Here is a 23887-nt window from a genome sequence, read left to right as displayed (position 1 = left end):
CCCTGGGCCAGTAAGTTCCCCTGGAGAAGGAAATGGCAATCCACTCTAATATTTCTTGCCTGGAAAATTTTGACAGAGGAGCCTGGAGGACCACAGTCCATGGGGTCACAAAGAGTTAGATACAATTGAGCAACTGAGCACAGCATAAAAATCCCTGCAGAAGAAAAGACAGGTGTTACAAAGAAAACTCTCATTCATTACTTCTCCCTCTAGAGTTTTCTGTTTTACTTCTCTGATCTCTAGAAGCTGTTGAGACATCAACTTCTTCTCTGAATAGGAGCTGACAGGTGACCAGAAAGGATGCTCAGAACAGGAGCTACGAGTCATGTAATCTGCACTGAGAAGCACTGAAAGCTCCCCTGGGCTTTGTCACGAATGGGCTCTACCTGGGGCCCTTGCCAGCACTAGTGGTAAAGGACCTGCCTGACAATGCAGGTTAGAGAAAAGAGACGTGAGTTTGATCCCTGTGTCTGGAAGATCCCCTGGAGGAGGGCACACTCTGGTGTTCTTGCCTAGAGAATCCCATGGACAGAGGAATTTGGCAGGCTGCAGTTCACAGAGTTGCAAAGAGTCAGACATGACTGAAATGATTCAGCATGCATGCATGGGACCCTCACTTAGCCTTTCTGAGAGCCCCAAATTCTCAATTAGAATATGAGAGATTTGAACGACAAATATTCTAGAAGGTCAACTAGAGCTAATGGAAAACATTACAAATTTCCATGATTCTACGAAACCAAAAAGACATTATCCAAAAAAGATCGCAAGTCCTTACTCCTAGAGAAATTGAGCTTGTGTTAAACGGAGCTCATGCCTTGTTTGGCAATGAATGTCCTGATTCACCGCACTGGGCAACCAGGTGACCCACAATTCTGCATAAATGCTTCTGCTGGTGCCAAGGGCTGCATGTGGCCTGGAACTAGAAAGGAAGAGATTAAACTGAAGGCACAAACACCTGCCTCAAAGCCTGTAGGGAGCTCTAACCATTCTGATGGGCCATTTGTGGTAATTGTCCTGTCTCATCCAATAAACTGGCTATTCAGGCACTGAGAGGTTGATGCCTCCTGTCAGTTGACCGTAATTCCAATCACCTCCACGCACATATATGTTTTATTTGCATCGCACCTGTACCGCCACAGACCAGGAGAGACCAATTAAACTATGATTAGCACATATGCCACCTAAATCTGACAAACGTCTGTTCTCGATGAAATTAAAGAACTGTGTTAGCGAAGTCCAGATGACCATTTGGGTGTGGGAGGGTATTTCCGATGACATTGAGAATATGATATACAGAAACAGATCTAAAAGAAATAGGTTTTTGAATTGCATTTTCTCTTGCTATTGATAGACAACTTCTGATAGCACAACTTCAGACAAAGGAGTGCACTCTATTTTAAAAACCTACTAGTAAATCAAGTGGCAAAGGAAGAGGATCCTGCAGCTTGACTTAAGCCCATCAATTGCCGGGGCATCTGGTCATTAGCCTCTGGATTCAGCATCATCTAGGCTACTGAAAAGTAAAACGCAAATACAGACAAGGTCGTTGCCTTGACTAATACATCATCACAACTCGCCTCCCTGCCTGCATTTGTGAGGGGAACCACCAGCTGCTCTTAAAAATAAAACTGTTAGCATTCAGTGAAAGTGTTCCTGGTGAGTGGGCTACCCTCCTCCACATGGAGATTCAGAGAACCAGAATCCTTCTGTCCGGTGCCTTTGTCAATTCCTAGTTCCCTGGAGTCTTCTCCATCCAGATGACAGACAAGGAAAGGAGCATCAGAGATACTGGTTTCTTAAAACTTTGGCCTGGGAAATAATATCTCTGTTCCTTCACAAGAGCAGTCATATGGCCATACCTACATGTGAGGAGGATCGAGAAGTATAGTCCCTAGGTGGGCAATTTCCTCCCTAGTTTGACCCTAAACTTTGGCAGGCACAGCACTAAATTCTGCTGGACAAATAGTCTCTTCTACAATCACGTGCTATCTCATATATAAATGCATCTACTTGGGAGCTGGTTTTTCAATCCCTGTCATTTCAGCTTTGACTTTATCGTTGGCTAGTTATGCTACATACCATCCTCTTGCTTCTTCATAATCAGTAATTTCATATGGGACTTCCCTGGTGGTCCAGTGGTTGGGACTTCATCTTCCAATGCAGGGTGTGCAAATTCAATCCCTGGTTGGGGAGTTAGAATCCCACAAGCCTCATGGCCAAAAAACCAAAAACACAAAACAGAAGCAATATTGTAATAAATTCAATGAAGACTTTAAAATGTCCAATTTTTAATCAAAAAAAATTTCATATGGTTATCACACTGAATACTTTTTTAAGGTATTAGAGGATATCCAATCAGACTATAAAAATGCCACAGAAGTGTACTGTTAGGAACAAGACCATACAATTGCCTTCCTCATGAGGAAAAAGAATCTATTGATCTGTTTTCACTTTTTGATCACTCTGCTTTCAAGCTTTACACCTGGTATGGTGACAGGCTGGTTATAGTGTCCAACTCTGCCTCAGGAACCTGGATCATGATGTGAGCCCAAATCCAGCTCTGCCATCATCACCAAGAGTAGATTCCTCCTCCCAGGACAAAATCAGGGTCACAATTCAAGGCTCTGTGAACTGTGAGAGTGAGTATAAATGATAGTCAGAGGCTGTGGTCAAAGATGATTGTTAGATGGCGTAAGTGAGAAGGAAAGAGATATATTAAGGATGTCATATTTGGCACATCAGTTTAAGTCTCAAAATCCTGATTGCCTTCTTAGTTAAATCCTATCTCTTATACCACTGTTAGGACTGATGGTACATCCTGGGACAGCTGGACTTTGTTATAGAAAAAAGACCACTGAGTCATAAAAGTAAAAATGAAACAAAAGTGAAAAAAAATGGCATTTATAAGAACTGTACTGAATGAAGCAGGAGATTGTCCACCAGCCAGGTGAAAGGAACCACCACTCTCCAGGTTCTTAATATGCTGAAATGACAGTGTTCCTTTTGTTTCTGAGTACAACTAAGATTCCCAGAAAGGTATGTCTTACAGAAAGCAAGTAGAATCTGCTTACGTCACTAAAGCAGTGAAGATGAGATCACGTGACATTCAGCAGAGGAAGAAAGGCGGGTCTTGTAAACATGAGGTGGCCAACTGTATAAATAAAACCTATTTAAAAGGAGTTCAGGTAACATTCATTTTGATGAGATCAAAACATGCACAGAAACATTTCAATATACGTTAAAGTGAAAGTCGCTTAGTCTTGTCTGACTCTTTGCCACCCCGTGGACTATACAGTCCATGGAATTCTCTAGGCAAGAATACTGGAGTGGGTAACCTTTCACTTCTCCAGAGGATCTTCCTAACCCAGGGATCGAACCCAGGTCTCCCACATTGCAGGCAAATTCTTTACCAATTGAGCCACAAGGGAAGCCAAGAATGCTGGAGTGGGTAGCCTATCCCTTCTCCAGCAGATCTTCCTGACCCAGGAATTGAACTGGGGTCTCCTGCATTGCAGGTGAATTCTTTACCAACTGAGCTATCAGGGAAGCCCTCAATATACATTATTGAGGCAATACTCAATAAACATTATTGAGACAAATACTGTATGATTCCAGTTACATGAGATACCTTGGAGAAGGAAATGGCAACCCACTCTAGTATTCTTGTCTGGAAAATTCTATAGACAGAGGAGCTTGGTGGGCTACAGTCTATGGGGTCGTAAAGAGTCAGACACGACTGAGCTGCACACACACATACATACAAGATACCTAGAACAGTCACATTCATAGAGTCAGAAAGTTACCACTGCTAGATGCCAGGGATGGGAAGTGCAGGGCTGAGGAGGGGGGATGGGGACAGAGTTTCAGTGCAGAAAACTGAAAATGGTGGGAGCTGCTCAACAGTGTGAATGTACTTAGTGCCACTATACTGTCCAGTTAAATATGGTTAAAATAGTATGTTTTATATTATATGACTTTTACCACAATAAAAAAACCACAAAATATGCATATAAAGCATAGAATTTACAAACTGTAATTTATGTCCAGGGTAGTAAGTATTAAGGATCTCTGAGCTTAGATTTTTAACTTCTAAAATGCATGATGTAAAGTTCCGGTGATTATAGAGAGTGTGATTTTCTAGTCAGCATCCACCAAAAGCAGCCACAGAAAATGCCTCTGTGCAGAGTTCCGCTGACTTACGATCCCTCCTCTGCCGACAGCTCATCTGCTTCTAAGCACAGCTGTTTTCCAACGGAACAGTGCTTTATGCAAACAGTGCCAGCCTGGCCTCTGAGCAAGAAAGCCCAGAGAAGGAGTTGGGGAAATCAGTCTTTGATAGCTGGAGCCAAGAATTTGGACCATCACCTGCAATTTCAGATACCTGTGATGTTATATGGCTTCCTCTTTGCCGAAACGCACAGCCTGAAGGAAATCTTAGAGAGATGTTACGACAACCTGGTTCTTTGGGTCCTTGAAAATGTCCGTGAGACTGCCAAGAAGCTGAGCAAATCAGAAAATAATGAAGGCTGAAGCACATACAGTGCCTCCTCTAGCTCTGCTTAACCTCAAGGACAAAGCGACACCCAATTTGATAATTACAATATTAGAATTCATGTGAGGGTTTTGTTGTCTGTTTTTCTATAGAGTTCACTAGCACAGACTTTCTATTAAAAAAAAAAAAACTAACTAAGCCCAGTGAATCCACTCTGTAGGAAACTTGGAAGGGAGCAGAATTTCAGATTCAACAAAATAAGTTGGAAAACTAAGAGAAACTGTATTAGTCACTCAGTCGTGTCCAGCTCTTTCTGAGTCATATCACTGTAGTCCAACAGGGTCCTCTGTCCACAGAATTTCCAGGCAAGAATACTGGAATACTAGCCATTCCCTTCTCCAGGGGATCTTCCCGACCCAGGGATCAAACCTGGGTCTCCTGCATTGCAGGCAGATTTTTTACTGTCTGAACCACCAGGGAAGCCTAAACGAAGAGAAACAGACCCTTTAAAGAACAACAGTTCCCTTGATGCTCAATAGGATGTTTCACAGAAGTCAGCCTCCTGCACTTGGCCTCTGGCTGATGGCTGTTGTTGTTTTGTCGTTAAGTCATATCCGACTGCTTATGACTCCATGAAATGTAGCCCACCAGGCTCCCCTGTCCATGGATTCTTCGGGCAAGCATACTGGAGCGGATTGCCATTTCCTTATCAGATGGATCTTTCTGACCCAGGGATTGAGCCTATGTCTCCCACATTGGCGGGCGGATTCTTGCCACCAGAGACTTAACAATTGCTATAATCCTATGTCTTCCGGTATTTCCAAAGACTAGGATTTGATCCATAAGGCAAAGTATAAATCACAGTGCTTGAGAAAAAAGGCTTTGGAGTAAGTCTTCCTTACTTTATGTCATGGCTTCACTTCTTATAGAATGACTGTCAGTAAGTTGCCTAACTTCTGTTAAGCCTAATTCATACTTGGGAGAAAAAAGAATGAAAGATATATATTGTAAAAGTTAACAACAGTTATCTCTGCAGAGAGGGATCAAGCATTAAATTATAATAAAAAATAAAATAATATAATTATAATTATATAATACAATATAATAAAAATAAAATGAAATTTTATTTGCATCTGCTAAAAATTTTTACAAACGAGTATATATTATTCTTGTAAGAAGAAAGCAAACATGTTCTATAATAATAAACTATATTTATAATTATATAATAATAAAATTAACTTACATAATAATTAATAAGAAAACTGAAACTTAATGAAATAATGGTTTTAATAGAGTAATACATGATAAATCCAAGCAACAGTTAAATCTCAATTTTGTTCCTCTAAATATGGTAAAAATGCCAAAAGTCAATTTGAAAATCAGTTGATGGGCTTAATTCAAAATAAAAGAAAACAAAACCACAGCACAGTATAATGAATAAAAATACAAAACCTCCCCATCTCCCCGCTGGTCACTTGACTCCATTTCTCCAGGCCTTAGTTATATAGTAACTGGCTCCCTTGACAGTCCCATGATTTTTCCTCTACCGGACTTTGGGCTATTAACCAGATATATGCCTCCCAGGATTACCACAAAACTGTCCTTCGAAAAGATTCCAGCAAAATGAAACATTCCATTGGAATGTTTTTAAACAAGTTATTGAAACACAAAAAAGACATTGCTTTCAAAGTTTTAGCCTATTCCAAGAACCCCGCTGAGATTTTTGGCTTATTCTCCAACATCCCTGACATAAAACTCAACTGACAAAGGCAGTCCTGCTTCATGATGACTGACTGAGCACAGAAGATGCATCAACCAACTTGACCATTAAGAAACTTTCAGAAAATTAAAAAAAAAAAAAAAAAAGCATATGATTGACAGTGAACTCCCAAAGAACTGAAAAAGCTACAACCTCAGGCAAGAGAGAAGACCGACAGAACTACAGAATAATCCCCAAATAAGAGAATCAGGTACAGTGGCAAGCTTTAGCAGAGATAACAAATCTTGTGATTGTTCATGAGAAAATTGAAGAGCTAGAGAGTGGCTGCACTGGTCGCTGCTTTCAAATCAATGTCAGTACATTGAATAAAGAGGAAGATACGCACCCAAAAGACAACCCAAGCAAGCACTAGAACACTACGTTGCATGAAGCTCGTAGCATTCAAAGCTAACCTACTCACGCAGTTATAGAAAAGGTTACACAGCCCAGTGTTTCTCTCCCCTCCTGCCTTCCACAGCCGTACAGCCACAGATCCTGAAATCATAACTGAATAATCTACCAGAATATCTATTTTCCTTTACGCTGAAGAAATCTATTCCATATACTACTACTTACCAATATAGATTCAAAATTATAAATATAAGAAGGTCAAAATAACAAAACTTATAAGGAAAGCTAACAAACGAAAGAGACACAAGATTAAAAAATCAAAATAAGAAATCCCTGTATATGAGCTTATGGACAATAGTGAATATAAGTTTAAATATATAATAATTATCTTCAAGAGATTTGGTAGGATGCACAGCTATAAAAGAGCACTGTGAAAATGATCACCAGTCAGCAAATTAAAAACATGATTTCTAAGATTTTTTTTAAACTAACAAATCATCCAAATAGTAAAATGGACATCAACTAAAACTGAATTAACAAGTTGAAAATCTATCAAATGGACCCGGAGATAGAAATTATAAGATAAGTGGCAAGAGTCATGATAAATCTTAGATCTTTCAAGACAAATCTTGGAAAGCCAGTATCTCTCTACCATGAGTACTAGAATAAAGGAATGAAAGACATGGAGAGGGAATGTAATGAAAGAAATAAAAATCAATTTTTCTTGACTTAAAGAAATTTTCCACAGGACATGGTCCACTGTAGAAAAGATAGCTAGTTGTCTAACTATATCCATTTTCCCTTTCTTCTCTTAATAAACCTCCTGAAAATTTTAGCTGATCACTAAATAATTTCTCTTCCCCTCTTTCTCATTGATTATTTTATATATAGTAGTATGTTTATGTTGTTAATTCCAAGTTCCTGATTTATCCCTCCTCTCTATGTTTCTCCTGTGTAGCCATAACTTTATTTTCTCTATTTTTATTTTTTATTTATTATTCAAACTTTTTATTTTGTATTGGGGTATAGCCGATTGACAACATTGTGATAGTTTCAGGAGGACAGTAAAAGGACTCAGCCATATATACACATGCATCTATTCTCCCCTAAACTCCTGTTGATGGGTACTTGGGCTATATTCATGTCTTAGCTATTGTAAATAGTGCTACAATGAACATTGGGGTGCTCTGTATCTTTTTGAACTGAAGTTTTCATCTTTTCTGGATATATGTTCAGCAGTGGGATTGCTAGACTGTAGCTCTATTTTTCGGAGAAAGCAATGGCACCCCACTCCAGTACTCTTGCCTGGAAAATCCCATGGACAGAGGAGTCTGGCAGGCTGCAGTCCAGGGGGTTGCTAAGAGTCAGACACAACTGAGCGACTTCACTTTCACTTTTCACTTTCATACATTGGAGAAGGAAATGGCAACCCACTCCAGTGTTCTTGCCTGGAGAATCCCAGGGACGGGGGAGCCTGTTGAGCTGCCGTCTATGGGGTCGCACAGAGTTGGACACGACTGAATCGACTTAGCAGCAGCTCTATTTTTAGTTTTCTTAAGGAACCTCCATACTGTTTTCCACAGTGTCTGTACCAATTTAAATTCCCACCAACAGTGTAGCTTGTTGTTGTTGTTGTTGAGTTGCTCAGTCACGTCTGACTCTTTGCGACCCCATGAACTGCAGCACACCAGGCTTCCCTGTCCTTCACCATCACACAGAACCTGCTCAAACTCATGTCCATTGTGTCAATGATGCCAGCCAAGCATCTCATCCTCTGTTGTCCCCTTCTTCTCTGCCTTCAGTCTTTTGCAACATCAGGGTTTTTTCTAATGAGTTGGCTCTTGGCATCAGGTGGCCAAAGTATTGGAGCTTCAGCTTCAGCACCAGTCCTTCCAATGAATATTTAGGACTAGTTTCCTTTAGGATTGCCTGGTTTAATCTCCTTACACTCCAAGGTACTCTCAAGAGTCTTCTTCAACACCACAATTCAAAACCTTCTTCACAGTCCAACTCTCACATCCATACATGACCACTGGAAAAACCATAGCCTTGACTAGACAGACCCTTGTTGGCAGAGTAATGTCTCTGCTTTTTAATATGCTATCTAGGTTGGTCATAGCTTTTCTTCCAAGGAGCAGGTGTCTTTTAATTTCATGGCTGAAGTCACTATCTGCAGTGATTTTTGAGCCCAAGAAAATAAAACCTGTCACCATTTCAATTGCTTCCCCATCTACTTGCCATTAAGTGATGGGACCGGATGCCATGATCTTCATTTTTTGAATGTTGAGTTTTAAGCTTTTTCATGGGCTTAAACAGTAGCAGCATTCTCTTTTGTTTTCACACCTCTCTAGCATTTATTATTTGTAGACTTTTTGATGATGGCTATTCTGACTGGTATGAGGTGATACTTCATTGTCATTTTGATTTGCATTTCTCTAATAATTAATGATGTTTGTCATTTATTTTTGGAGAAGGCAATGGCAACCCACTCCAGTCATCTTGCCTGGAAAATCCCATGGACAGAGGAGTCTGGTAGGCTGCAGTCCATGGGGTCGCTAGGAGTTGGACATGACTGAAGCAACTTAACAGCAGAAGCAGCATTTATTTTTAAAATAGAAATTCAACAAATACAGTTAGACAACTACTCTTTTGTGATAACCTATATGAGACAAGAATCTAAGAAAGAATGACTATATGTATCACTGAATCCCTTTGCTATACAACTGAAACTAACACAACATTGTAAATCAAGTATACTTGAATAAAATATTTTTAAATAAAAATAATTTTAAAAATAGGCAAATGGTTTAAGATGTTATATACATATATATATATATAGAATAGAATATTCAGTTCAGTAAGTTCAGTCGCTCGGTCGTGTCTGACTCTTCGTGACCCCATGAATCGCAGCACGCCAGGCCTCCCCGTCCATCACCAGCTCCCAGAGTTCACTCAGACTCATGTCCATTGAGTCGGTGATGCCATCCAGCCATCTCATCCTCTGTCTTCCCCTTCTCCTCCTGCCCCTAATACCTCCCAGCATCAGAGTCTTTTCCAGTGAATCAACTCTTCACATGAGGTGGCCAAAGTACTGGAGTTTCAGCTTCAGCATCCTTCCCTCCAAAGAAATCCCAGGGCTGATATCCTTGCAGTCCAAGGAACTCTCAAGAGTCTTCTCCAACACCACAATTCAAAATTCTTCGGCACTCAGCCTTCTTCATGGTCCAACTCTCACATCCATACATGACCACAGGAAAAACCATAGCCTTGACTAGACGGACTTTTGTTGGCAAAGTAATGTCTCTGCTTTTTAATATGCTATCTAGGTTGGTCATAACTTTCCTTCCAAGGAGTAAGCGTCTTTTAATTTCATGGCTGCAATCACCATCTGCAGTGATTTTGGAGCCCAGAAAAATCAAGTCTGACACTGTTTCTACTGTTTCCCCATCTATTTCCCATGAAGTGATGGGACCGGATGCCATGATCTTCATTTTCTGAATGTTGAGCTTTAAGCCAACCTTTTCACTCTCCACTTTCACTTTCATCAAGAGACTTTTGAGTTCCTCTTCACTTTCTGCCATAAGGGTGGTGTCATCTGCATATCTGAGGTTATTGATATTTTTCCCGGCAATCTTGATTCCAGCTTGTGATTCTTCCAGCCCAGCATTTCTCATGATGTACTCTGCATAGAAGTTAAATAAACAGGGTGACAATATACAGCCTTGACGTACTCCTTTTCCTATTTGGAACCAGTCTGTTGTTCCATGTCCAGTTCTAACTGTTGCTTCCTGACCTGCATACAGATTTCTCAAAAGGCAGGTCAGGTGGTCTGGTATTCCCATCTCTTTCAGAATTTCCCACAGTTTATTGTGATCCACACAGTCAAAGGCTTTGGCATAGTCAATAAAGCAGAAATAGATGTTTTTCTGGAACTCTCTGAGAATAGAGTATTACTCAGCCATAAAATAGGATGAAAGACTGCTATTTGCAGCATCATGAATGGACCTAGAAAATATCATACTAAGCAGAGTAAGTCAAGACAGAGAAACACAAATATTACATGATATGTGAAACCTAAAAAAAATACAAATGAATCCACACAAAACATTAACAGACTCACAGACATAAAAACAAATTTATGGTTACCAAAGAGGACAGGAAGCAAGGGAGAAATTAGGAGTATAGGATTAATAGATATAAACCATTGTATATAAAATAGATAAGCAATAAGTATTTAGTATATATAGCACAGGAGAAGGCAATGGCACCCCACTCCAATACTCTTGCCTGGAAAATCCCATGGATGGAGGAGCCTGGTAGGCTGCAGTCCATGAGGTCGCTAAGAGTTGGACACGACTGAGCGACTTCACTTTCACTTTTCACTTTCATGCACTGGAGAAGGAAATGGCAACCCACTCCAGTGTTCTTGCCTGGAGAATTCCAGGGACGGGGAGCCTGGTGGGCTGCAGTCTATGGGGTCAGACAAAGTCAGACCCGACTGAAGCAACTTAGCAGCAGCAGCAGCAGCAGCATATGTAACGAATCACTTTGCTGTACCCCTGAAACTAATACAATATTGCAAATCAACTACTTTAATAAAAAAAATTTTAATAAAAATTTTATAAAAGACTGCTCAGAACAGTTTCATTCATTATAGTAAAGAGTGGATAAACATATTTTGATGCATTCATATAATGAAAAGCTACACAGCAATTTCATGGCTGCAGATGGTGACTGCAGCCATGAAATTAAAAGACTCTTACTCCTTGGAAGGAAGGTCATGATCAACCTAGATAGCATATTCAAAAGCAGAGACATTATTTTGCCAACAAAGGTCCGTCTAGTCAAGGCTATGGTTTTTCCTGTGGTCATGTATGGATGTGAGAGTTGGACTGTGAAGAAGGCTGAGGGCCAAAGAATTGATGCTTTTGAACTGTGGTGTTGGAGAAGACTCTTGACAGTCCCTTGGACTGCAAGGAGATCCAACCAGTCCATTCTGAAGGAGATCAGCCCTGGGATTTCTTTGGAAGGAATGATGCTAAAGCTGAAACTCCAGTACTTTGGCCACTTCATGCGAAGAGTTGACTCATTGGAAAAGACTCTGATGCTGGGAGGGATTGGGGGCAGGAGGAAAAGGAGACGACAGCAGATGAGATGGCTGGATGGCATCACTGACTCAATGGATGTGATTCTGAGTGAACTCCGGGTGCTGGTGATGGACAGGGAGGCCTGGTGTGCTGCGATTCATGCGGTCGCAAAGAGTCAGACATGACTGAGCGACTGAACTGAACTGAACTGAACACAGCAATAAAAAGGAACAAATAACTGCTACACCCAAATACATGAATGGAACCCCCAAAACATAGTAATGAGTGGAAAACAGAGATGAAAATAGAATTTACTGCCTGATCTCCTTATATGAAATTCAGAAAGAAAAATTAATTTGTGATGATGGAAATCAGAATGGTTTATATTGTGGAAGGTGTTAATTGGCTGGAAGGGGGCATCAGGAAGCTTTTAGAGTGCTAAAAATTCTATAACTTAATCCAACTGGTAGTTACATAGGTACTTACGTATGTAAAAAACTGTCAAGTTACACTGTTAAAGAAATGGGAATCAGACCACCCTACCTGTCTTCTCAGAAACCTATATGTGGGTCAAGACGCAACAGTTAGAACCAGACATGGAATAATGGACTGCTTCAAAATTGGAAAAGGAGTACATCAAGGATGTATATTGTCACCCTACTTATTTAACTTCTATGCAGAGTATATCATGTGAAATGCTGGGCTGGATGAATAACAAGCTGGAATCAAGTTTGCCAGGAAAAATATCAACAACCTCAGATATGCAGATGATACCACTGTAATGGAAGAAACTGAAGAGTAACCAAAGAATCTCTTGATGAGAGTGAAAGACAGTGAAAAATCGGCTTAAAACTCAATATTTCAAAAACAAAGATCATGACATTCAGTTCCATCACTTCATGGCAAATAGAAGTGGAAAAAGTGATAGATTTTATTTTCTTGGGCTCCAAAATCATTGCAAACAGTGACTGTAGCCATGAAATTAAAAGATGCTTGATCCTTGGAAGGAAAGCTATGACAAACCTAGACAGTGTATTAAAAAGCAGAAACATTACTTTGCCAACAAAGTCTGTATAGTCAAAGCTATGGTTTTTCCAGTAGTCATGTACAGATGCAAGTATTGGATTATAAAGAAGGCTGGGCACCAAAGAATTGATGCTTTCGTATTGTGATGTTGGAGAAGACTGTTGAGAGTACCCTGGACTGTAAGGAGATTAAACCAGTCAACCTAAAGGAAATCAGTCCTGAATATTCATTGGAAGGACTGATGCTGGAGCTCCAATACTTTGGCTACCTGACGCGAAAAGCAAACTCATTGGAAAATACCCTGTTGCTGGGAAAGATTGAAGGCAAAAGGAAAAGGGTGTGGCAGAGGATGAGATGGCTAGATATCATCACCACAAATCTGAGCAAACTCTGGGAGATAGTGAAGGACAGGGAAGCCTGGCATGCTGCCATCCATGGGGTCACAAAGAGTCGGACAAGAATTAGTGACTGAAAAAAAACGTACTTAAAGATTTTGTACTTTACTGTATACATATTATTGGAGAAGGAAATGGCAACCCACTCCAGTATTCTTGCCTAGAGAATCCCAGGGACAGAGGAGCCTGATGGGCTGCCATCTATGGGGTCGCACAGAGTCAGACAAGACTGAAGCGACTTAGCAGCAGCAGCAGTATACATATTATAACTGAATAAAAACTGAAAGATGAAAAGCTGAGGTAAACAAGAAAATCAATATATCTTTAGTTAACACAGAATAATTATTGTTGATTAATTTCTGGCAAAACTGCAGGCCATAGAATTAAATATATTTCCTGAAAATGTAAGACTTAAAAATGTAACAGACGAGAATAAGAGATAAGGTCTTCTAAATCATAAATAGAAATAAATCAACTGCAGCAATATTCAATAAATATTCCAATGTTTAGTAAAAAGAATAAGACACTAGAAACATTCACAGTATGAGTCCATTCATATAAAATTCAAAAACAGATTTAAAGTATGTATAATATGAATGCATGTTTAGGTGGCAAAGCTACATAGGAAAAGAAGGATGTGAATCTCATTATATTAGGAGAGTAATTACCTTAGGCAATAATAGAAGGGGCTGTAATAACAAAGTGATGGGGGAGTTGGACTTTCAACACGATTACTTTACTGATGCTTGAATTATTATTGTGCTAAAATGTACATATGGTTTAAGCATTTTTCTCAATGTCTACTTTATTTCACATAACAAAAAGGTTTTAAAACGAAGTAGAGAGAATTCTCTGGCAGTCCAGGGGTTAGGATTCTGCACTTTCACTGCCTAGGGCACAGGTTCAATTCCCGGTTGGGGAACTAAGATCCTGCAAGCTGCTCAGTGCAGCCAAAAAAGAAAAAAAATTAGTAGAGATATAAAGAATTTGAATAGCGAGTTTTACTCACTATTATGTATGTGTTATCTTTTTGTATGTAAGTATATTATACCCATATAGATACAATGTTATAGAAATATATATTATAGATACATATGAAGTTACTTTAAAATTTTATTTATTTTTAATTGGAAGATAATTGCTTTACAGTACTGTGTTGGTTTCTGCCATCCATCAACATGAATCAGCCAGAGGTATACATATATCCCCTCTGTCTTGAAACTCTGCCACCTCCTATTCCATCCCACCCCTCTAGGTTGTCACAGACATATGACTTTAAATATATATGTGTATATGTACCAGAGACAATGCAGTCTATTCAAAAAACCTTCTTTTAAAAGTCCATCATCTACAAGGCAAGGGATAACTTTATCATTGCTGCAGAATCAATGATAGCTGTAAATTTCCTATGCTTTCATTTCCCAGGTTGGGATTCATGTGTGTATTTATACTCTCATTATTTATAGGTGTGTGGTAGGGGGTGGGAGGATAACTCAGCTTCCAGTTCATATGTACAAGGAATCACATTCATCCATGCTTCATGCCAGACAGTTATACATTACCCAGAAAGCCTAGACTTTGACTTAAATGCAGTAAGTGAATGGGATTCTGTATTGTCTTTCTTTTTTTAACTTAATTTTTTTTTCTTTTGAACATTTTCTTGCTCTTTTTTTAATTAAAGGATAATTACTTAACAACATTTTGCCTTACATCAACATGAATCAGCCATGGGTATGCATATGTCCCCTCCCTCTTGAACCCCCTTCCCACCTCCCTCCCTAGAGCCTATTATACAGAGTGAAGTAAGTCAGAAAGAGAAAGAAAAGTATTGTATATTAATGTATATATATGGAATCTTTTGAACTTATATTTGGTATTGGGGTATGGCTGATTAAGACTTGTTTCAGGTGAACAGCTAAGGAATACAGGCATATATATACCTGTATCCGTTTTCCCCAAACCCCGCCTCCCATCCAGGCTGCCACATAACATTGAGTAGAGTTCCATGTGCTACACAGTAGGTCCTTGTTGGTTATCCATTTTAAATATAGCAGTGTGTACATGACCATCCTAAACTCCCTAATTATCCCTTTCCCCCACCAACCATAAGTGTATTTTATGTCTGTGAGTCTCTGTTTTGTAAGTTCATTTGTATCATTTCTTTTTACATTCCATGTATTAGGGATATCATAAGAGGATTCTGAATGGTCTTTTTTAGAGAGCATTGTGAGAAGAAAGATGCTGATACATACTTGGTAGCCCAAGGACCAGACTAGGACTAAGATGGCTAACTGCATTTCACTTTCCACATGGCACTGAGTTGTCTCAGAGAAGAGGCTGGTTACCCAGGGACTACATTTCCCAGTTCCCTTCACCATTCGAGGCAGTCATGTGACGAAGTTCCAGCCGGCAGATTATGAACACCACTAAGGGCCGTAAAGTCCAGGCCCGCCACATAAAGACCTCCACACAGCATCCCATCTGTATTCTTCCCACCTTTCAGCTAGCTAGAATGGCAGTAATCCCCCAGGGTGACCTTTAAAACTATTTGTTGAAGAGAGAAAATTCTCCATCAAGCCAGGTTCCTGAAAAACCGTATGAATGCAGGCCACTCGCTCTAGGCTTTTTTCCTAAAACAGTACTGTTATGTGAGCAAGTTAGAAATATCTATGGTATCTGAGCCATCAATCATTTAGGGTCTAATGGTTAGAAAAGTTAGCCCACACTAACTAGGCTCAAACAATAATAGTACCTACCCTGCAGAGTGTGGTTGTGAAGAGTGGATGAAATCATGAAAAGAAGAAACTTCAAAAAAGATTGTATTTAAATAAAAAAAAAAGAGGAAACTTAACACAATGCCTCACACATCATACGTGCAGAGTGTGTGTTAGCTTAGTAAGTACCCAGGAAATGATCACAAGGACCTTAGCACCTTCAAAATGATTAAGTTTCAAGAGACGAGCTCTGGAAAATAAAAGAAAGTGATTGATGACAGTCTACTCAGTCCATTTCTTCCAGTTAATCACTCCTTCCTCTAAAGACTCCTCTGGGCTTGGTTATATGAGTGGAACAGTAGGCAACGGAAGCAAATTTGAGCAATAAAGCTGCAGAACCTGCTCAATATGCTAACCATCAGGGACAAAGACGGACCAGCTGGGGACTCTGAGATGAATCCCTAACATCAGTGAACAGAAAAGAGGAAATCATTTGTAAATATGGGTGTCAAGGTAAAGTTTTTCCCTGCTTTTTCATTTTCTGCTTGCGGCAAGCAACTGTATGTGTACACAAACACACACACATACACACACCCTGGGACACAGCTAGATTGCTGTGCTACAAACAGTATTGGTGATTTTATTGATGATTCTCTCAAATCATCACTAAAACAAAATAAGCTGTTCACTTCACAGCTGGAGTCAAATGGAGTGATGACAGTTGTCTCGCCCTTCTCTGATGATAAATGAGTCTTCCCCTCCTTACTCAGGTCCTTGACCCAAATTCACAGTGATTCCAGTGACCCAGGCAGACCTCTGAGATGAAAAAAAGCCATACTCACAAATGCTTAATGAAGCTTGTCTCAACTATTACTATTGTACCCTGTCATTCTAACTATAATTGATTTGCTAAGGTAGCTTTTTTTTTTAATCAGCCTAACAGACAAAAATACCTAATAGAACTTAAACACATTCCCCTCTCTCTCTCCTCCACATTTCAACAGCCATACTATGCCATGTTTATTTTAAACTTTCTCTAAAACTCCATATTCTCCTTTTTTATCTTGGAAATAAGCAAGTAAGTGTCTAGCCTTTAAGAGGTTCTTTGGTAAAAGAATCTTTCCATCATGTAAAGTGACTTTTCTGTCCTCTTAACAATCTTTAGCAGTGAGGCACAAATTTTAATCAATGGAGAGGGACCTTCTAAAATCCCTTTTTGAAAATGGTTCAGAAGACACATCAGAGCTTAGCAGGAAAGAAAGCGGTGATCAGGTAAGAGATGTCTACAGAGACAGGGAATGGTGACATTTAGTGGAAGAATACATTCCATATATTTATTCTCTCTAGTAATCATGATACAGTGATGCATAGAAAATTCCAGAAAGCAATATATCTAGCCTATTGGATATAGATACAGACGTAGATACAGATATTCAGAATCCCAGTTCTTCAAGGATGATAACACAATCTCATCCCAAAGCACACACTCCGAAGCCGCTTGTGCTTGTGGGTTGGTTCCTACAACCATCTACTTTAAACTCCTTGTGCTGTGACATACAGAGATAAAATTAAACAGTTTACTCAGGAAAAAAGAGAAAAAGGGCTCTTAGAAGCAAAGGCCTGAGGTTTCTGTGTTCCTTTCATACAACCAAACTCGCTGAGAACTCTTCCAGCCTGAGATCCTCCCAGAAGCCACGTGCTCTGTGGCCGCCTGGGTGTCTTTCTTCAACAATGGAAGGGCGCGTGTTAACAGCCTGTAGTAACAAGACTCCATTATTACCAGAGCACAACATCTCGGAAGGACTCCCAGCCACCCAGAGTTTGTAGAGAGTTCCATTTAACACCATCTTTGTGAGGCGTGAACACCTGACACAGGATGAAAGTGGAGAAACCAGCCCTGGGGAGGAAGGGCTTCTTCCCTTTCAAGTTTCTGAACTTTTCTAGGTCTGTAGAGGTCCAAACCACAGAACCAAGGAAACTCAAAAGGAAAGCAACAAAAGAAGCTACAAATCAAAAGAGCCCTCTCCGCTGCACAACTCCTGCTGTTCTACTTTCATTCCGCACCAGCATCATCTGAATGGATGGCAGCACCTCGGCCTCCCGTACAAAGTCAACACATTGTATGGAGGAGTGTGTACAACGTGCAAAGGCGCAGACTGGCATCTCATGAAATTCTCCAGCCCCTTCCGTCTCCCTCTGTGCTTTTCTTCTTTGTGGGACTGGGGGCTGCAGGGGGGTTTTCTTTATCCCATGATTACTAGATTCCTTTGGGATCTTTAGGAGCACCCTGAGGGCACCCCCCACCCATCCCCCAAACAACCATGCTCTACCTGAAAGCTATCCCACAATTGGGACCTTTTTGTGCCCACCTAGTACCCCTACCCTTTTCTCTCTCTGCATCTCACTCTGCCATGAATTTCTTTAAAGGTATTCGTGTTAGAGCTCTCTGAGTTGTATAAAACAGAAACACACTTCAAACTAGGAAGAAGGAACTTCTGGAGATTATGTAGAATGAATTTAAGATAATAAAACAGAAGTGGAGACAGATCTAGATTTTGTAGGGTTCAAAGTTTAAACAATGAATGCAGGAGACAAGGGGAATGGGAATGTCTGTAATTTCAAACACAAAATTTGGTCTGAAAGTGAGTATTTATTAAGAATGAGAAAAGAAGCCACGGTAAATTGTGAATTTTTAAATGTTGACAAATGTCACAAATAGTGCAACATCCAGGAAAGTATCCTAATGCTTTTGTTAATTAACTGGCTGATCACACTTTTGTAATAAGTTTGTCCTGGTTCCTTTTATCTACTTACCGCTTTGATCACCTCTCCACATGACAAAAACTTTGTACTGTAATTTTCTTTAAGAGAATAAAGAGAGCTCAGTCTTTCCTCTAGCACAGAGGATCAGAATTCATTCCTGAAGGTGGGATGCAGAACATGCAGCATTACATACAGTGCATACTCACTTCTTGCATTATAGCTGTCTGTCCTTGCTCTAAGAAGACAGCAACTCTGACACATTATATTTTGTATGATTCACACAAAAGAAAAATATATAATTTATTTAAATTGCCCAGGACTTCCCTGGTGGCACAGAGGATAGCAATCAGCCAATGCAGGGGGCACATGTTCGATCCTTGGTCTGGGGAGATTCCACGTGCCTCAGGGAAACTAAGCCTGTGTGCCACAACTACTGAAGGCAATGTGCCCTAGAGTCACACAACACAAATACAGGACCCTGAGCACCTAGAGCCTGTGCTCTGCAACAAGAGAAGCCCACACACCAGAACTAGAGTGTAGTCCCCACTCGCTGAAACTAGAGAAAGTCTGTGTGCAGCAACAAAGACCCAGTAAAAACAAAAATCAATAAAAAATTTAAATAAATGTATCAGATCAGATCAGATCAGATCAGTCACTCAGTCATGTCCGACTCTTTGCGACCCCATGAATCGCAGCACGCCAGGCCTCCCTGTCCATCACCAACTCCCGGAGTTCACTCAGACTCACATCCATCGAGTCAGTGATGCCATCCAGCCATCTCATCCTCTGTCGTTCCCTTCTTCTCCTGCCCCCGATCCCTCCCAGCATCAGACTCTTTTCCAATGAGTCAACTCTTCGCATGAGGTGGCCAAAGTACTGGAGTTTCAGCTTTAGCATCATTCCTTCCAAAGAAATCCCAGGGCTGATCTCCTTCACAATGGACTGGTTGGATCTCCTTGCAGTCCAAGGGACTCTCAAGAGTCTTCTCCAACACCACAGTTCAAAAGCATCAATTCTTCAGTGCTCAGCCTTCTTCACAGTCCAACTCTCACATCCATACATGACCACAGGAAAAACCGAAGCCTTGACTAGACGAACCTTTGTTGGCAAAGTAATGTCTCTGCTTTTGAATATGCTACCTAGGTTGGTCATAACTTTCCTTCCAAGGAGTAAGCGTCTCTTAATTTCATGGCTGCAGTCACCATCTGTAGTGATTTTGGAGCCCAGAAAAATAAAGTCTAACACTGTTTCCACTGTTTCCCCATCTATTTCCCATGAAATAAATGTATAATTTGTTTTATTAAATATATAAACTACCTATACTGCATACTCAAATATATTGCTCCATTTTTCCATTTTGATGACATCAGTTCAATTCAGTCACTCAGCCATGTCCAACTGTTTGTGACTCCATGGACTGCAGCACGCCAGGCTTCCCTGTCCATCACCAACTCCTGGAGTTTACGGAAGCTCATGTCCATTGAGTCGGTGACACCAACATCAGTGAGGACCAAATTCTCTTATTATAATTTTAGATTTCTGATCACTTAAGTGTACAATACTTAATATTACAATATTACAAATAGCTGAGAAGAGAAGCTAAAGGCAAAGGAGAAAAGGAAAGATATACCCATCTGAATGCAGAGTTCCAAAGAATAGTAAGGAGAGATAAGAAAACCTTCCACAGTGATCAATGCAAAGAAATAGAGGAAAACAATAGAATGGGAAAGACTAGAGATCTCTTCAAGAAAATGAGAGATACCAAGGGAATATTTAATGCAAAGATGGGCACAATAAAGGACAGAAATGGTATGGACCTAACAAAAGCAGAAGATATTAAGAAGCTGCTAAGTCACTTCAGTCGTGTCCGACTCTATGTGACCCCACAGACGGCCTCCTACCAGGCTCCTCTGTCCCTGGGATTCTCCAGGCAAGAACACTGGAATGAGTTGCCATTTCCTTCTCCAATGCATGAAAGTGAAAAGTGAAAGTGAAGTTGCTCAGTCATGTCCAACTCTTAGTGACCTCACGGACTGCAGCCTACCAGGCTTCTCCATCCATGGGATTTTCCAGGCAAGAATACTGGAGTGGGGTGCCATTGCCTTCTCTGATATTAAGAAGAGGTGGCAAGAAAACACAGAAGAACTACAGAAAAAAGATCTTCATGACCCAGATAACCATAATGGTGTGATCACTCACCCAACGCCAGACATCCTGGAGTCTGAAGTCAGGTGAGTCTCACTACAAACAAGGCTAGTGGAGGTGATGGAGTTCCAGCTGAGCTGTTTCAAATCCTAAAAGATGATGCTGCACTAAATATGCCAGCAAATTTGGAAAACTCAGCAGTGGCCACAGGACTGGAAAAGGTCAGTTTTCATTCCAATCTCAAAGAAAGGCAATGCCAAAGAACGTCCAAAATATCGCACAATTCCATTCATCTCACACACTGGCAAAGTAATGCTCAAAATTCTCCAAGTCAGCTTCAACGATACACGAACCTAGAACTTCCAGATCTTCAAGCTGGATTTAGAAAAGGCAGAGGAACCAGAGGTCAAAGTGCCAACATCTGTTGGATCATAGAAAAAGCAAGAGTTCCAGAAAAACATCTACTTCTGCTTTATTGACTACGTCAAAGCCTTTGTGTGGATTACAACAAACTGTGGGAAATTCTTCAAGAGATGGGAATACCAGACCACCTGACCTGCCTCCTGAGAAATCTGTATGCAGGTCAAGAAACAACAGTTAGAACCGAACATGGAACAATGGACTGGTTCCAAATCGGAAAAGGAGTACGTCAAGGCTGTATATTGTTATTGTCACCCTGCTTATTTAAATTATATGCCGAGTACATCATGTGAAATGCTGGGCTGGATGAAGCACAAGCTGGAATCAAGATTGCTGGGAGAAATATCAATTACCTCAGCTACACAGATGACATCACCCTTATGGCAGAAAGTGAAGAACTAAAGAGCCTCTTGAAGAAAGTGGAAGAGGAGAGTGAAAAGCTGGCTTAAAACTCAACATTCAAAAAATGAAGATCATGGCATCTGGCCCCATCCCTTCATAGCAAATAGATGGGGAAACAATGGAAACAGTGACAGACTTTATTTTGGGGGACTCCAAAATCACTGAAGATGGTGACTGCAGCCATGAAATTAAAAGACGCTTGCTTCTTGGAAGAAAAGCTATGATCAACCTAGACAGCATATTAAAAAGCAGAGACATTACTTTGCCAACAAAGCTCTGTATAAAAACTATCATTTTTCCAGTAGTCATGTACGGATGTAAGAGTTGGGTTATGAAGAAGGCTGAGCACCAAAAAACTGATATTGTCATATTGTGATGTTGGAGAAGACTCTTGAGACTCCCCTGGACTGTAAGGAGATCAAACCAGTCAATCCTAAGGGAAATCAGTCCTGAATATACATTGGAAAGACTGATGCTGAAGTTGAAACTCCAATACTTTGGCCACTTGACGCGAAGTACTGACTCACTGGTAAAGACCCAAATGCTGGAAAAGATTGAAGGGAGGAGGAAAAGGGGATGCCAAGCATTAGATGATTGGATGGCATCATTGACTCAACGGTCATGAGTTTGAGCAAGCTCTGGGAGTTGGTGATGGACAGGGAAGCCTGGCGTGCTGCAGTCCATGGAGTAACAAAGAGTCAGACACGACTGAGCAACTGAACTGAAGTGTACAATAGTCTTTTAAACCTTCCTATCCTCCACTGTCCACATATATCTGACCCTAGAAGCTATACAGTATGCTCATATATTAACCAGGTCACACTGCCTCACTCTGTTTCTCTGTAGGAAAATGATTATCAGCCAAGAGGAGAGATGCAAAGTGGAAACACAGCATGGTATTAGTGGCAGAGGGAGGTTCCAGGTGGTGCTAGTGCAAAGAACACACCTGCCAATGCAGGAGAGCAAGGGACGTGGGTTGGATCCCTGAGTCAAGAAGATCCCCTGGAGAAGGGCATGGCAACCCACTTCAGTATTCTTGCCTGGAAAATTCCCCAACAGAGGAGCCTTGCAGGCTAGGGTAAAGGGTCTCAAAGAGTAGAACACAACTGAAGTTACTTAGCACGCACACATGCACTGGTGGTAGAGACAGTAAGTGATCGGACTCAGACATATTTTGACAGCAGAGCCAATATAATTTGCTAATTAGATATGGGAGGCAAGAAAGAAGGTGAGCCAAGTAGATAAGAGGACCATTTCCACACTGGATTATTCTGAGTACTAATTGAATTAATGCTTGCAATTATACCTAGCAAGATGCTTGGAGCATTAGTTGAATCTGGACCTTGTTTATATTACTCAAAAAAAAAAAAAAAAAAAAAACCCTGAGAACAAACTGTACAGCAGACTCTATATCGTTCCTGGCCTGATTATTCATGACAACAAGCATTTCTGAAAATGTCCTTCACTGGCCCTTACAAATCTGCTGAGCACAAGATAGGCTAACAAACCAAGCAGGCAATTAAAATAAGATGCTACCAAAACAGAATGCAGAACATAATCTTCTATTTATCTAGGTAAACACAATCCACAATGCAACTCAAAAAAGATATATAGGGTGATCACTTCAGTGCAAAGGAGGAGCTACTGCAAACTCATTCTGACAAAACCTAGAGACCCCAACACACAACCCTCAGCACATTTTATACTTCCCATGACTACCCAGCTTTGAAATAATATCTTTATATGGCATAATTTTTAATTTGAAAAATTAATGCTATTCCAAATCTTTCCATTAAATGAAATATTAATATTTGCATCACTTCACCATTTGCTTAAATCTGCCAAAAATGAGATCTTATCTTCTAACAAAATACCAACACAAGTTATTTCTAGTTAGTGGGTTTTTAATGTTTCTTCTGTTTTTAATCTGTATTTTGTAAAAATTTATGCAAAGACAGTGTACTAGAGTCAAGAGGAGAGACTGTATTTTTAAAATGCTAAGAAAAACAAGTGGAAAGATTACTTGATTATACCTCAGTAATATCAGCTTCTTGGTAAATTATAAAGTTGAACTTAAAACTTCAATTAACCAGATTAGTTGAGAATAATTTAGGACTGGCACATTCTAACAGAGCAGTATGACATACATTTTAGTCACACAAATATATTCACATCATCTCTGGTCCCTGTATTCCTCCCCTCTCCCTAAATCTTCTCTTTTCTACTTCTTTCTCCTAAGAATATAGCATAGTTCATCAAGAACATCCAAGAATTTCCAAAGCTTTGTCTCTGGCACGTAGACCACTAGGGCTAAAGAAATAGCAAAGGTTTAT

General features: G+C 40.3%; 1 long non-coding RNA gene across 4 annotated transcripts in view; it reads right to left on the bottom strand.

Moving 5' to 3' along the window:
- LOC147369842 (uncharacterized) overlaps positions 1-23887 on the bottom strand; it is a 134213-nt gene that overhangs the window by 26078 nt on the left and 84248 nt on the right. Inside the window, exon 1 of one of the 4 annotated variants that reach the window (XR_015168587.1) lies at positions 2080-2213. The exons of the other annotated variants lie outside the window; for them this stretch is intronic. This is a non-coding gene — a long non-coding RNA (uncharacterized LOC147369842). Of the gene's footprint in view, positions 1-2079; positions 2214-23887 lie in introns of those variants that run through there. 4 annotated transcript variants of the gene reach the window in all.

This window comes from Bos grunniens, chromosome 7 (genome assembly GCF_055505025.1).
Source record: "Bos grunniens cultivar Pamir isolate PY7600 chromosome 7, Bosgru_T2T1.0, whole genome shotgun sequence".
Taxonomy (NCBI): Eukaryota; Metazoa; Chordata; class Mammalia; order Artiodactyla; family Bovidae; genus Bos; species Bos grunniens.
Note: the sequence above shows the minus strand (reverse complement) of the source record. Positions and strands in the feature narration are given on the sequence as shown.